The following is a 14,987-nucleotide window of genomic DNA, read 5'->3' as shown; positions in this document are numbered from 1 at the left end:
CCAACGTTTCCAGGAATCCAATGTGTATCCAGCGAAGAATGTCTTCTCAGGGCAAGCTGCCTCTCCTTTGGTCAGTCTTCCCGTGGAGAAAATTTGATCAATTGCGTTGAGAGACCAGCTGACCAGATCCATAGTTCCAAAAATGTTTGGAGGAGTATGTAAAAAAGAAGTTCCGAAAGCAGGGGGGCTGTACAATTTCTTATCTTAAAGGACAATTGTCAACCCTAAGCAGAGCATCATCTGCATGCATTTGACAGCACATCTTTACAGCTTTCAGGCAAATCATTAATGTACAAGCAAGAAAGCAGGCGTCCTGAAATTAAACCTTGTGGAACACCCATTTTGGAAATTTGACACACTTTAACACTCTGTTATCTATTTTTAAAAAAATATAAAATAATTACAAACTTGTAACAAACTTAACTGTAAAACTGCAAAATGATAGTTACACACTTAGTCAGAATCCCCAGACTTCAAAGTTGGAGTATCTGTTTTTATTTTAAAAAGACACGTATGCAAAAACACGAATAAGAAAACACCATGCTACAAAGAAGGGCAAAACTTCCAGGCCTTGTAAAACTCAGCAGTATCAACATGTATAATGTAGAGGAGCTAGAAAGAACAGCATTTTAACTTTTTATTGAGTCAAATGCAACTTAAGAATGAAGTCTGGAATTTAAACAAAGTGTTATGTTATCATGCTCCAAGTTCTCTTACCTATTGTTAAGATTAGAATAATGTCAAGTCCTGGCGGGCTGTAGCGTGTAACAGAAATGTGTTGTTACTGACAGCTCATAGTGTTCCACAGCCCAGCACAAGACACAATCATTCACGGCATATTTTCTGTCATTCACACTCACTTGCAAAAATGACTCACTGGAGATGACTAGGGTTTCTTATCTAACCTCAGGATGTGTGGAGACGCAGAGCAGAGAGGTTTGAGGTCCAATCACTGACCTTCTGATAGTGGACCGAGCCACAGGAGTCCACAAAGAGTAACCAAATATTCCAGAAGTCTCTCTTGATGCTCAGCGCCAAATTAGACGGAATTGAGATGACAGTTCAGAGAGGAAAACTCCTGTAAAGTTTTAACAAATTAAATGGAATATGTTCAGGCCAATAAAGATACAGATTCTAAGATCAGTGTGACCTTTTTAAAAATAATTTTACTGTGAATTTCTCTTAAATGTGCAGTTTTAAAATATGTTTGCACTGCAATTGCTCTGTGGTTTCCCAGTTTAGGGTTTGATACAAACATCATCCACCTGCTTTGTTTTGATTGGCCTGAAGATTCTTTTTTATGATGATAATATTTTGCCTCTGTATGTGGCTGTGTGTTTATTGGTCTGTCTGTGAGCAAAATACCTAAAAAACTACTGGATGAATTTTAATGAAACTCTTGGAGAACCATCACTAAATGTAGACCTACAACTATCTTTTGTAGTCAACCTTATTCAGACGGTTGTTGCACGTAGAGAATTTTTTTTGTCATCTTCTTTGAACTCAATTTACTGTTCTACAATGTCTGTGTAAAGTTCATCCTGACCTCACCGATTCTTGATTGTTTTGACGCGTTTACCATTCATGAACACTTAATTAGTTAAAGATGACCAATGCTTCATCTAAACTCATATATGAAAAACATGATTTATGCAGGAATCAAATCTCTTTATGTGATTGTGAAACCTTTGAAATATGACAAATGGTTATTGATCATTATTTGTGTGAAATTATTGTATTAGTGTTTTAACATATCTTTATTACTTTTATCTTTCAGAAATTGATGACCCATTTTTAACTCTAAATTTTAAACAAGACAGAAAAGTTTATCTCAGCCGAAGGCACCAAGATGCCTTGGAGAGAGTATCATCAACCGCTTATAAACACTCAGAATGGCCTTCACCCTGGATGGTGTTCAGCGTGTTTTAGCCTTCAGAGATAGTTTGTTTTACGTTCCTGTCATGTATAGATGTTCCCACTCATCTTCCATTTTTGTTAGTTAATCTGAAAGAAGAAAACCTTTTTTTTCTTTTTTTCTTAGAATTGTTTAATTGAAAAGCCAAGCAGAGTGTAAACAGTTAAAGGAAGCAGGAAGAGAGATTCAACAACCTGAAGGCTGACTTTTATAGGTTTGAGAGATAAAGCCGGTGGTAGCGGTTCCTTGTCACCCGGCGCCTTCCTCATCAGCTGCTCCAGTAGACCAGTGATGACTTCACCTTGACTCCCTGTTGCCTCGGATGAATGCTGACTGAGGCCTCACGAAGTCCTGGCCGTATATTGTCTTCTCCTGTGACATTCCTGATATGATCAGCCAGCAAAGCACCCAGACGGACAGTGTGACCCATGACTCAGAATAGATTAAATAGATTAAAAAATTCAGTGATTGAATTCCTATAAGGTAATCAATGTGTTATTGGTTGATATTCGACCTGGTGCCCCCTGCTTTAACAGGAGCTTAAATATGTGGTAAGTTGATGAAAAAGGTGTCACCCTTCTTTTATCATTATCTATCTGCCACAGGGAATCAACCTTAGTCAAAAACAACACAAACTCTAAGCTGTAACATTGCATAAGATCTTTAAAACTTTACCATTAAATATTGGAATCAACCCTGTCTGACTGTTAGTAAAATATCTCATAAACCACTAGAAGGATTTGAATGAAACTCTCAGAAAGTAATCTTTAGTAGATAGTGCTTTAAAAAAATTTAATTCCTCTTTTTTCTAGTTGTAAATCACTTTTTTTAATTGATTATTTCCTCTGGTATCAGATGCTGTGCAGCTACAAGGATTTTTTTTACTGAAACTATTTACTTTGGGACATCTTGTTATGATGCTTAACCATAACAACAAGTGATAAACGTGAAGAACCCTGAAGTCCCGTAAATCCACCAGAGGTAAAGCTCCCAGGAAGCAGCTTGCCATCAAAGCTGCCCGCCACCGGCGGAGTGAAGAAGCCTCACTTCTGCAGGGCTGGTACTGTGGCTCTCAGGGAGATACACCACTACCAGAAGTCCACCAAGCTGCTCCTCCGGAAGCTGCCCTTCCAGCACCTGATCCGGGAGATTGCCTAGGACTTCAAGACCAGCCTGTGCCTCCAAAGCACAGCCATCATGGCTCTGCAGGATGGCCGCACTGGGCTATAAGGTGCATTAAATGAAACAAAACAGCCCCCTGTCTTTTTGGAGAGTACTGCACCGATGTAAAGGCCCCCACATACTTGGGTGTGATTCACTCCGCAGAGGTCAATGCATACTTGAGGCCGACTCAACCATAGACATGTCTGCGCAAAGATAAATTTTTATGACTGCATACGCATACTCGGTGTCGCACAATAAACTGCCCGGCAAGAAACGGTGTTCACATAGAACTGTTTTGTGTGCAACACCAACCGTTCTCAGCTAAGAATCGGCGCCAGCCCGCAGCATGACTGCTGCTCTTTGTGCAGCACTGACAGATCTGTGATGGCTGCCCTGGTGGTGAAGAAACAGGGCTAAAGACACCTTCTTTTCTTTTGTTTTTTTTAAAGCTAACAGGCAAGCGAGCTCTTCCTCCTCATCCGGTGACGGATGTCACGGGAGAATTTTAGGTAATATGTACGCTCAAGTATGAAGTCTTAACCATCCGCAGATCCACGCAGCTCACGGAGTAAACACAGTACGCTTGAGCTTGTGGGGGCCTAATGCTGCAAGCGGTGCGGCTTTGTAGTTTATCAAAGTCGTGCTAAAACATTACGACTTCTTACTTATATAAGGTGCTCTGGGTTATAAGGCGCACTGTTGTTTTTTGAGAAAATTGAAGGCTTTTAAGTGCGCCTTATAGACCGGAATATACAGTACATAAACTTTTGAAGAAACTGGTAAATTACTTAGGAGAAAACTTCCTGGAATGTTAAACTTTGCCTTTTCTTTCTTGTGCTTTCAATGTAGTAAATGACTGACAGACACTAAATAGCTGCAGAGGGACCAATAAAGAAAACAGTGTGATGATAACCATGCGTGACTAACTAATAGTACAAAGTAAAAGTTTGTAACTGGCAATCAACTCAGTGGAAAGCATTTTCACAGAAGTCTGATTTCATGGCATCTTGGGTCACATGGGTGAGTTTTGTCACGGTGAGATGGCAGATGGGGAAGAGAAAATATCTAAGTGCCTGGGTACGAGTAAAGGGCGGAGAGCAAAGACCACAGCCATTGGGCCCCAGTGTGACGGATCAGCCTTCAGAGGCTCTGCCTCAGGTGTTTTGATCCAAGACTTTAGCACCAGGTGATTCCCCTGTTTGCATTTGTTCTTCTTCCTTCTTCGCTCACTTTCCCCCTGACTGCATTCAAATGCAGCAATAAATTTCCCTTAGCACTGCTAACTGTCTGCACATGTCTGTGTGTTGCTTGACAAAAACCTTCTGCAGGTAATTACATACCACGTAGGTTTTCTATGGGAAGCAGTTCGACGGTTGCGTTATTTCGTTCATCATCCACAGCCTAGCTACAGTAGTGTTAGCTGATGGGAAACAGCTCTGCCACATTTTCTGGATAGATGCGTCCAGCGGTGATCAGATGACTTGTTCGTTTCACCTTTCCCACCCTTCTTTAAGTCATGCTGTGAGATGTCTATTCGCAGAGCTAGAATAGCACTTTTTACTGTAACGTGTCAGCGAGCAATGGAGATGCAACCGCCTTCCCCGTTGTTTCCTGTTAGTGAAGCCAAAGTAAACCCTATGTGTACTCCCACAGCTTCCACAAAACAACTGATGCACCAATTCAATAGAAAATTCCAAACATTAAGTAAACCAAGCTGGAGCCATTCTCTTTAAAGTTTTATCTGATGAAGCATGATTGATAGGGTGCAAACTGTTAGAATAACATTTACCAAAGCCTCAAATGTCTGACACTGGGGGTTGTTGCTGATAGTGTTAAACAGGACTAAGTAAAACATTTCCTCAGTGCAAATAATTTTGTCAGAATAATATGCCACATTGACATGACACATTACAGATTAGATGAATCAGCTATACAGTTGGGGTCAGAATTGTCATATTAGTTTTGGGCATTTAACAATTTATTTGAACCATTCTTTTTTCCAGGATGGAAAAAAAAAAAACATACAGCTTTAGTAATTTTTAAAAACAAGATCTCGTTGCAGAAATTTACATTTATTGTGGCTATTTATCAACCAACACAGGGTCAAAATTGTGCATACAGGTTCAAATATATGCATACACATATTAATATGTTTTAATAAGTGGTGCTAAAGGTATTAGAATGTTTTTTTTAACTTGACAAGACCAAAACATATCAATTTCCTATAATGATTGACTGCAACAGGTATTTTTTTTTTTTTTTTTTTTTTGCCAGAATGAAAATGATTTGTTTTGCAGCACTAGCACTAATTGAACTAAGGAATACTCATATTTCACCCTCAGATGAAAGGAAATTGGATAGGTTGTTCAGGAACAACCCTGGAACCACCAAGGCTCAAGCCTTCCATGAATTGCTGGAAAACCAGAGTCCCTGTCCACAAAGAAGCCGGTTTTACATCATCATGGACTGAGAAGGGGCCCTCCTAGAAAGAAACCCCTGCTTCAAATGTGACACCTTGACTGAAATTTGCAGCTGCCCACATGGACAAATCTACATAATTCATTATATTCCAGCATAAGCTGACATCTTGCTAGAGCTCAAGTGTGGGTTCAATGGGACAAGATCAATTTATTGTGGAGGACAGTCCATAGTCCATGACAGTCAGAACTCCATCTGTGTTGCTTGCTCATTATCTTGCTGCAGTTTGAATCCTTAGCCACACATATGAAAACCAGATGTTGTATAAAGACTACTCCTTTTTATGTAGGAATAAATTTGGTGCCAGAGGACACTTCAATGTCAACTGATAGCATATGGGATGCTTGGTCAAGAACCTTTCAACATAAGATTTACCACACTGTGTACTCTGTCAACATTGTTGGATCCCCATCAAATACTTCTCACAAATACTAACTTCAAAGATTAGATCTAAGTTAGAAAGAAAAGGATCACCACTATGTGCTTAATGGAACTGTAAAGATTAATTAATTTCCTGTTTTTCTATGTGCTTAAGTTTAAACAGTCCTACTGAAAGTCTATTGACTGCTCTGTGGTAATATAAGATACTAGCAGGTACACAGACAAATCCACTGGTCACAGCTAAGACAGAAATATACTTATTTATGCTAGAAAACTATTAAAATAACCTATTAAATAGTTTTGAAAAAAATAGGAACTCACTTCACTTGCTTTTCCATCAGTTAAATACCAAAGGAATCAGGTCACAAACATTCCTTGAACGATAACCTATTAGAACATTTCACCAAGTGAAGATGTACTTATGGGCACTGAGATTCTTTAAGCTCACAGACTGAACAGGTAACTTGTTTACAATATTCATCTAAATTTTCCCCAAAATCTTGTTACACAGATTGTTTTCTTGGCCCAAAAAGAGTCAAAAGAGTAAAGACAGCAATCTTTCCATTTCCAAAACCTATCATTATGCTGTGTGGAAGTTTTTCAGAGGTATACAAACACTTTGTTTTTGAGAGCATATGCATAATGTTTACACCTATTGTTTTATGACATGTAAAGCTAAGCCACGACTTTTAAGTTAGACTTTAACCAGTTATATTATGTTTAAGCTTTAGCCACTACATTTTCTTTCCTAACTTTAACCTTTACAATTACAGTTTTCCTACATGCTAACTTTATGAGGTGTATATATTGATCGGCAGTTTCTGAAATACTCAGACCAGCCCATCCGGCACCAACAACCATGCCATGTTCAAAGTAATTTAAATCTCTTTTCTCCCCTATTGGGATGCTTGGTTTGAACTTCAGCAAGTCGTCTACACCACATCTACATACCTAAAGGAAATAAGTTGCTACCATGTGATTGGCTGATTAGCCATTTGTGTTTTTCATTGATAAATATTTAGTGATTCTTCTTCTTTCTCAACCATCCTTGTCCTGTTCAAGGTCACAGAGAGCTGATGTTGGAGCTGATCTTCAACAGTTAATGGGTGAGAGGAAATTGTACAGAAAAAAAAACTATACAAGAGGGGAACATTCAAACTCTTCACAGAAAGGCCCCAACCCAGTTTTGATTTCTTAAAGCTGTGAGGCAATGGCTCTATACACTGTACTGTCACACTGATGTGCTTTGGGAACTCAAATGTTACATAAACGTCAAAAATGTATTTTAACATAAAGCAGATAAGTCAAAACTGAGTAGCCATGTTTGTGTATAAACAATGAAAGCTCTATAAGTTTTATTCTAGTATTTTTTCTGTTGTGATCAGCATTGGCTGGAACCAGAGTGACTTATATGTCAGTATAAAATAAAACTTTGCTATGCTGACCCATTTAACCACTTGGATTTTGGAACAAAACCCAAGTTGTTTCACCTTTAGGGATGATAAAAAAATCTTTCTTTATAACAATTGCGCAAATTGTTGCACCAAAGCGCTAACATCATCAAGGTTGTACTAAACTGTGAGATACTGGTTTACATGGAGTACTTTAAGGCCATCTACTTCATCAGGTATAATTGCTTTTGTGAATTTGCTCATGAAAAAGCTACCGGTACATTTAATTTTTTTTTTTTTTTTTCAGTTTTATGGCTGTAGCTATCTGAGACAGCTAAACAAATTTACAAGCCAGGAGAAATTATTTACCAGTTTTCAAAAGAAGATAGATTTTTCTATATCAGCCTATCAAATAGGCACATTTTATTGGAGGCTGCATTTTCTAAAACTGTCCCTGGAGCTCAGTGTGATTTAAGGGTCAAAATCTGGCAACATTTTTGTTCCCGAGTAGAAAAGACCCATTGTTGGAGCAAGCATGTTGTGAACACATTTTGATCTCCTAATTTGGATTGAGACTTCAGACTACATGGTTTTATTGTGTGAATTTATAAAAAATGCAATTGTGCATGTGGCAGTTCATAAGATATGATCTGCTCAGACCTCAGAAAACTTTAAGGTGCTATTAAAGACCTACTTCTACTTACTGGCAATAAAATCAAACAGAGCTTGTCAACTTGTACCAGTATTTTTGTACTGTAGTGTTTTTTTTTTAATGAGTTTACTATTTTTATCTTTTTCTATTTTTTGAGATGTTAATGGTATTAAATACGTTCATTGTTTATTTTTTGTACTGAACCTTTTTGCTGGACAACATTTGTTCTTTGCATAATGATGTAAAAATAAACTGACTGTGGTGATTGGTGGTTGTGTGTGTGTGTGAGTGCTTCCTGGTGGGTGTCTCCTGGGCAGGTGACGGACGTCTCATCACCACTCCTCTCACACCTGTGACTGATCAGGCTGTTAAGAAGTGGAGGAGTATTTAAGGCTGCAGTGAAAACCAGACCAGTGCTGGAGCATTGTTTACCATGCGGTAAAGTGCAGAGCCTGAGAGAGACTTAGCTGTGTTTTTTCGTGTACTCTCTGTTGTAATCTGAGTCTTTGTTTTTTGTATTCCCAAACCTGTGTTCAGGATTACCTGTCCGTCTGGAACCAGTCTGGTCTGCCTTTAAGTGCCTGCCGTCTAATTAAGTACTCTCCTGCTCAACTGAACCTGCCTGTTCCTGCTACTACTGTTTCCTGGATCCCAAGACTGGTCAGTCGCTTTCTGAATCGTCACCTTACCTGCACTCGGGGAAATACTCCCCTCACCTGGACCCCGCCTTCTGGAACCTACACCGGACCACCGCTGGTAAAGGATTGATCTCGTCCTCTCTTCTGTGTTCTGGACTCGTCCCTGTTCTGTAAGAACTACTACAAGGAATATTACCTGCTGTTCCTCTCCTCACCGATCCCATACTCTCCTCATTCTCTGCTCCTCAGGTCCTGGCTCCGGTTCTCCCCTGTAAATATTCCATTGCACTGTAAATAAATTCACTTACCGTTACCTGCTGGTTTCTGCGTCTGTCTGTTGCCGAGCTGCTCACTTGGGTATAGTCTGAATCCTGACACTGACATTGTTTAAATTGACCCAAGATAAATGCCACATGTAATGAATATTAGCAAACACAAAAATGGCTAGAATTTGGTGTGCTAGTAGCTGATGTTCATTCCTGAAACATACTCCAAGCACAAATGGATTGCATGAGAAATTTGTTTAAAACTTTGGCATTAACTGTTGGAGTCAACTCTGCCTGTCTGTTAGTGAACTATTTCAGCTAAAATTTTGTGGTGAAGTCATTTATCACATACTCTGAGTACGAATAGATCAAGCATGATCTTTGTTTAAAACTTTGGCATGCAAGACCATGGGCAATATGCAGTCCTTCAAGGGATGCCAGTTTCATTTTTATAATAGAACCATATATCTACAAATGTAGACATGGTCTCAACATGACAAAAGTATGAATATGTGGTGAATTTGCCAAATGTAACCCTACTGGTTAATGTGGTTATGCATTTTAGTACAGAAAAAATAATCAACAAAAATATGCAAAATGACAGTTTTGTTCTCCTCTGATGACATGGGTGATCACCAACATGTCATCAACATATAAGAATATAGCTCATAGTCGCTGATAAACACAGGCTTGCATAACCTTCCAAAACTGTACCTTAAGTTTTTGACAAACCAGTCAACAAATAAAATTAGGATACATGTACTTTATTCATATTTTGTTTGTTTACATTTACACAAAAATACAGAATACAGTAGAGTTTTCACCCAGAATATCCACCGGGCAATAATTACATTTGCTTTTTGGCACCCAGACATATTTCCTGCCTAGAGCCATTTGATCAATCCACTTCTGTGGGATGGACTGGATAACTCGTGCCCAAAAGCACTATTCGAGATGCAGCTCTGCTCTCTTTTGGGCCACACAGCAACACACATGGGAACAGTGTTTAGGGGCAGTCATACTTTCGACTAACGAACAAAACAGTTTGGTTTCTGGCCTCTATGCGTCAAACCTTTCAACTGTTTCTGGCTTTAGAATAGACAGGAAAATGGTGGTATTTATTTGTGTTTATTCACAGCTTAGACCTGTTACCAGCTCATTATACTCATAGACTATATATATATATATATATATATATATATATATATATATATAAAGAATCTTTTGACATAGTTTGCCTTGTTTGGTAGTTGGAGGCTAGATCAACCTGCGCTTCTGTCAGAATCTCAGATACTGCATTTACTAATGATGGAAGAGAGAATTTCAGGTCTAAACTGTCATCTATAGTATACACCAGGATTGCTTACAAAATGCATCCTCAAATATATGTGAAAAAACTGAAGTATTTTTTTTGTTTCTAACCACTTCTCTAAATTCTGAGTTTTTGCTTAAAGTACAATATATTGCTTCCTTAAAGGGGGATATTTCTGTAACAAAAACTCTAAACTGCCATAAAGAATATGGCACAGGTAATGGATTACTGTTTATAACTTTAATAAAAAAAATAATTTTTGTATGAATATTGTCATTTTGCACTTTAACACAATGAACAATACTTTACCACACCAAAAAGTTCCAGCTGTTGAAGCTGAAAGGTACTGCTCATTAGAAATATATGAACACCAATGTGGTATACCTTTTTCAAACATGTATTCAACGTTGCACAATATACTCTTTTCTTCTATAAGAAAAATTCCCAGTATACAGGTCCAAGTACACAGGAAAAAAAGCAGTTACTATCTGAAATGGTTCTCCTAAAGGTTACAAAGGCTAAAGTGAACAGAAATGTTACAACCACTGTGATTTGTTCTGCTGATATAGTTTTCGCATACCAAAGCACTGCTTTACCAGAAAAAATATAGACTGGTCACAGGTCAAGCCAGTTAAACTCATTTGACAGAGGAAACAGCGAGGGATTGTCCGATGGTTTCTGCTACCACAGGAATACAAAGATAGGCTGTTGACTTTTACACACAAGTCAAACACACTCATTAAACAAGGCACATAACATGGAATGGACATCGTACAATGTAAGACCACAAATATGATAGAAACACTCAAACTAAATCCAGAAGCAAGTGTTTGTGACCTGCCACTTTAATTCTGTCATTGTCTGCTATTTGAATGACGGGAAAAGGTCACAGCCAGCGTGCCCAGTTCACACTCCCACACCTTTTTAATATTAGCAAAGATAACCATTTTAATGTCTGGAATCTATTATTGACCTACATGTTTCTTGCCTTTTTATATGACCCTGCTGCCTTTCTCCTCATGAATAAGATCTGAGATAATGAATCTGTAGTGTGTTAGGACTTTAAGGGGTGCACCTGCAGCTCCTTACTTAACAGATCAGAGTGGATTAATGGATGTGCAGTGCCAACAAGTCAACCCCATCAAACAAAATCAGAACAGGCCAGAAAATCTCACAGCTGCTATAGCTTGATACTTTTGTATTATTTGAAAAAAACTCAATTTAAACTGTTTAAAACACACCATATCCAGCTGTTTATTGTGGGAAAGAGATGACAGTGCACTTTCTTTTCAGTGTGTGTTATGGTGCTACTTTAGGGCAAAACTGAAATCTTGGTTTACGTGGCATTCCAATGGTATGAGCTTTGTGGATGATCAGCATAAATAAGGTGGATTGCCAGAGATTCTTATCAACTTTACAATAATTTCTCACCAGTTTGTTTTTTTTTTTGCATTTGAGTTTTGATAAATGTTCTGAGTAAGTTTGTTGATGAAGGATTTCATTATACAAGCTCAACACCAACACGGCAAACTGTAGACAAAGTCAACAGGAACAGATTAGGAGGCAGATTTACTATCTGGGGCAGTTAAGCGTCTGGTTGCAATTCATAAATAGCGCCTGTGTGAGCATTTGGTTCTGCAGGTCAGATTCCAAAACTGCTGATTTATAAACTCAGGTCCGAAAAGTTCATTTCATAACGGGAAACCTACATGCAGCATAAATTAGAGAAGAGTTGAAAACAGGCAGACCAGTTGATCATCAGGAGTCTATAAATTACCAACAATACATGCAGCTCGTTCGTTCTGACTACAGCACAGGTCAGATACACAAGAACCTGATGATATGTTAAGTTTATTAAGATGTGCTCTTTGGTTTGCTTAAAATAAGACTGCTTATTGAATCTATTTCGGTAAATAAACACCTACATTCACATGGATGTCACAAGACCTCACTGTTCCTTTTAACTACCTTCACACATGTTGCACACACATGTGCATAAAATTCATTACAGCCCAACGTGTAGCCTAATAACAAACAAACTATTTTGCACTTCCCTAGCAGCCAACTATCACCCACAGTCTACTGTAAAACTCTGACAAATCCATAAACAGCTACCATTCCAGAAAACATTTTTGAAAAAGCCATATGGTAACATTATAATTCCTCTGCTCTAGGGAACGATAAAACTAATAATGAAAGAATTGCATCCATTAAAATAAAACAATTCAAATATTTAAAAAAAAAGACAACACGAGAGGCTACTAAAAACTTGGTACAGCAGGTAGTTATTGTCTCCTAAAACACTGTCTTTTGGCATTCTAAACACATTTAAACAAATGAAAAAACTCAGCCTTCATTCACTGTCTTTCTGCAAGCAACAGCTTTGCATCCACTTTGCAGAAACTAAGTCACATCAGGCGCAAAAGTTAAGATTTGTATTTTTTTTTTGTTGGTAAATAATGGCACAAAAGGCAGTTGACTGCTCAGCATAAAGCTTAATAAGAACATCTTTGTGTTTCATCGAATACAACCCTCCCTGAATTTTGCACTCTGAAAGGGTAAACTACTATTCACAACGAAAAAATGGTAGGATGCAAAGATTACTGTATCCACATCACTTGGGTGGTATTGTTGAGCTGCTTTAGTGAAATTAAATGCAAAAAAATTATGTCAAACTTGTAGGGGTGCAACGGTACACACAAATCACAGTTTGGCATGTACCTCAGTATTCATTCTTATTTATCCAATTTGAACTGTAAAGTGTCTTACAGGCCATGTGTCAAACAGAAAGTCTGATGAACTCCGAAAGTAAAAGGTAAATTAACTGCTGGTTACAATTCATTTGATGTAAAACAAGAACATAACATACCATTTCTAAATGTAAATAAATAAAATGTTAATACATTTGAGCCTTCTTGGGTAGGTGCTAGTCTGCAGTTTACACAACACACCGTTTATTACATGCCTGGTGGCATATTTACCAGAGTTTATTAGACACCAGAAGGCATTTTAAAGCCCCCAAATTTTGACCGTTTTGGCTTTCCATACATCCACCTCTTGCTGATACTGCTGTGCACTCCACTGCTGCGGTGGGTCACTGGAAACGTAAAACTTTTCCACACTACTGTTCTGCAACAAACAGCTATTTTGTGTATCTGATCTATTCTTGCTTTGCTTTGGCATAGATTGCTTTAGATAGCACCATCCTCTTTTTTTGTTGTCACGACAGTTAGCAAAAAGCAGGGGAAAAAACAAACAACTTTGTATCTTCTTTTAGAACGTGGCGACTACAGTAATCTTCCTCTTGATTGCAGGTACTGGACCCTGTTGTCAGATCAAGTATTTGTACCGTTCCACCCCTACAAAACTGACTTTGCAACAAGCACACGGCCTTAGTAAATCTGCCTCCAATGCTTGTAAGTGAACAGTCAAGATTGGACGAGTTAGATTTCCGACTACATTTGATTATGTCACAGTCAAAAACAAACATGTTCCTATAAAAAAAAATAACTCTAGGTTATTTGTAAATACAAAAGTACTATGTCTGATGTTTTTAAACCATATATCCTTTTATTAGTTTGGTTTACTTCGCTTTTATAGAGGAATGGCCATCAAAAGTCTCGAGTAACAAGCTGTGCCTTGCAAAGCATATATTGTGAGATAAATAAAAAATAAAGGCATCGCTGAACTAACATTTTCTTTTGGTAGGCCCATTGTTCTTTTCTGTGTGCCCGATGCCTACGTTTCTAATAATTCACCTTAGACTTATAACAAAAATGTCGATCCACAGAAGTCATTCCTGATGCTGGTTAGCAGAATTTCATTGCAGGTTTTAACAGTCTAAATGTAAGTTAGTTAAAGCAGCATGTTTTTTTTTAGGTTACGTAATTCATTCACACCTTCAAAGTTTCCAGCGCCATATCTTCCAACAACAATCTACAAGGAAAACTAATCTTTTCAGGGGGAATGTGTTTCTTTTAGGCCTACAATGTGTTAGTGGACAAATTATTTTTTTTTATGTGACCCATTAGTAAAGGTGCTCTTAAATGATTACTTAAAACATTTTTGCTGCAGGAACAGTAGCAGCCGAGTGCCACCATCAATCAATAAATACATCATCATACACCCCCTTGGGAGCATACTTCAACCAGACTAAACTTTGGAACGACCAGGCTTAACACTATTATTCCATTGGGAAACCTCAGGCTTAGAGGAAACTGGGAAACTGTTGAGGATGTGGTTGACATCAGGGTCACCAGAGGTAGTAAATCATGCCTCAGTTCCAACAAGATATCGCGGCTATCAGTCACTCTCAGCTTTGCTCTTTGAAGCCCCAAATCAACAGGAAACTGGAGAAGCAAGTTGATAAATAAGCAAAGTTTTCCCCCACATAGTTGAAGAAGCAGCAGGTTCTGATGATGGATGACTGTTCTGAGTGAGACAATCCAGGGCTTGGAGGCGTGGGGTTAGAAGGGTGTAGGTTATTAGCTAGAGCTTTATCACTTTCAAAAGCATGGGGTTAATATAGTCTTACGAGAAAGGCAAGTATCCAAACGGTATCAGGTTCGATCAAACCAGTCAACTTGTGGTAATGGCAAAGGCAATTTCCCACCATGAGAGTGGAGGGCAGTCCACAAGAAGTCCTTCACCTCTGCCATTTCACAGCAGTTCTCAGCTTTGGGTTTGTTTTTCACCTTTGGACACCAACTTGAGTAAAGACTAGAGCCCTGTGGGAGAGAAAAGGGGAGGAAAAATGTGTTAGGCCAAAAAAAAATGGAAGGATTCTTTCT

General features: G+C 38.4%; 1 protein-coding gene across 1 annotated transcript in view; it reads right to left on the bottom strand.

Annotated features, from left to right (window-relative positions):
• Positions 1 to 9,633: 9,633 nt before the first annotated feature.
• Positions 9,634 to 14,987, bottom strand: part of kitlga (kit ligand a) — a 39,049-nt gene continuing 33,695 nt past the window's right edge. The window contains exon 10 of the mRNA XM_017440019.3: positions 9,634 to 14,924. The gene's annotated coding sequence lies outside the window, so the exon portion shown is untranslated. The remainder of the gene's footprint in view (positions 14,925 to 14,987) is intronic.

Source organism: Kryptolebias marmoratus, linkage group LG11 (assembly GCF_001649575.2).
Source record: "Kryptolebias marmoratus isolate JLee-2015 linkage group LG11, ASM164957v2, whole genome shotgun sequence".
Taxonomy (NCBI): domain Eukaryota; kingdom Metazoa; phylum Chordata; class Actinopteri; order Cyprinodontiformes; family Rivulidae; genus Kryptolebias; species Kryptolebias marmoratus.
This window is presented reverse-complemented; position numbering and strand designations above follow the sequence as displayed.